Here is a 1,408-nt window from a genome sequence, read left to right as displayed (position 1 = left end):
TTACCACAAGGTCCGGATCTATGAAGTTCAGATTCCTCCAGGTGGGTGTTGTTTGGATCTGGCTGCTGTGCTCCACTTCTTTCTGCTGCAGGTGTTAGAGTTGAGCCCTTTGTGTCTCTCTGGCAAGATGTTCTGCTCCTGAATCAGCTGGGTGGGTCTTGCCTCTAGCCTCTTTGCAGGGAGTTCTACTGAAGGGTTCCGTGCTGGGCCTGCAACCTGGGTCAAATGAGGATCCCCAGCCCCAGGTCATCTCACTCAATCGCCAGGCCTGCGCTCTGGGTCTGTTCAGGATCCCGCGGCCCTTGGTCGTCTCACTCACTCCCCGGGCCTGCGCTCTGGGTCTCTATATGTATGTTTATACACACATATAAAATACCCACATATATTTATCTAAAATAAAATATATGCCAGGTTTAAAATGATTGACTTACAAACTTTTCTGAATACATCCCTTTGGTACAGTGGAGGTAAAGCTAAAATTCTAAAAATCACAAGCATGAATCTTTTACTAGCCTCTAGGTACATTCATGAGCATTATGTGTTCATCATAATATAGAACACTTAGTATGACTGACATTGAATTAAAATTTTAAAAATTTCAGATAGGAACAAGGAGATCTTGTAGAAAATTGTCTCTGACTACTCATCTCCACAAGGTTGCTAGACTAGGATGGATGATGCTGTTTTGGGGTAGCTGTCATTAATACATTCCCAGATAATTTTGATTGTAAACCAAGTATAAACTTACTGCCCCATTATATATTTGATTTTTATATATTTGCTTTATAGCAGAAATCTTGAACATTTCAAGTGGCTATATGTAGTGTTCATGGAGCAATAATGTGTTTCGTATAGATACTACAATAATATTTCCTTACAGAATTAACAGTATAATCTTTCAAGTTATAGTGAATTACAAATATTGTATTTGTAGCTCATTGACAATGCTTATTGGTATTAGCTGAAAATTAGAAAAATTGCTGAAGTAATAAGTACAAGCTTTTACAAAACAATTCAAATAACCTAGAAGCGTGTAGAGCAATGGTGTCCAAAGGAAGTACAGTGTGAGCCACATGTAACTTAAAATTTTTTCTAACAGCTACATTAAAATAGAAAGTAACAGGTTTAAATAAAAATGTTTTTACTTGGGGCTGGGGAATATAGCTCAGTAGAATAAGAGCTTGCCTCGTGCTCACTTCGGCAGCACATATACTAAAATTGGAACGATACAGAGAAGATTAGCATGGCCCCTGCACAAGGATGACACGCAAATTCATGAAGCGTTCCATATTTTTTGGGACTGTCCTGCTTCAAGGTTGTATATGGTAAGATTTTTGGACTTATGTGCAAACATGAGAAGTATATAATTCTTTATCCTATTTTTAAAATATAATCTAATTTTTAAATG

At 37.7% G+C, this 1,408-nt stretch overlaps 1 non-coding gene across 1 annotated transcript; it reads left to right on the top strand.

Annotated features, from left to right (window-relative positions):
• Window positions 1-1,188: 1,188 nt before the first annotated feature.
• LOC111817899 lies at window positions 1,189-1,295 on the top strand. The gene has a single exon (XR_002822000.1). It is a non-coding gene; the product is annotated as a U6 spliceosomal RNA (small nuclear RNA).
• Window positions 1,296-1,408: the final 113 nt, after the last annotated feature.

This window comes from Octodon degus, unplaced genomic scaffold (genome assembly GCF_000260255.1).
Source record: "Octodon degus isolate 3935 unplaced genomic scaffold, OctDeg1.0 scaffold00073, whole genome shotgun sequence".
Taxonomy (NCBI): domain Eukaryota; kingdom Metazoa; phylum Chordata; class Mammalia; order Rodentia; family Octodontidae; genus Octodon; species Octodon degus.
Note: the sequence above shows the minus strand (reverse complement) of the source record. Positions and strands in the feature narration are given on the sequence as shown.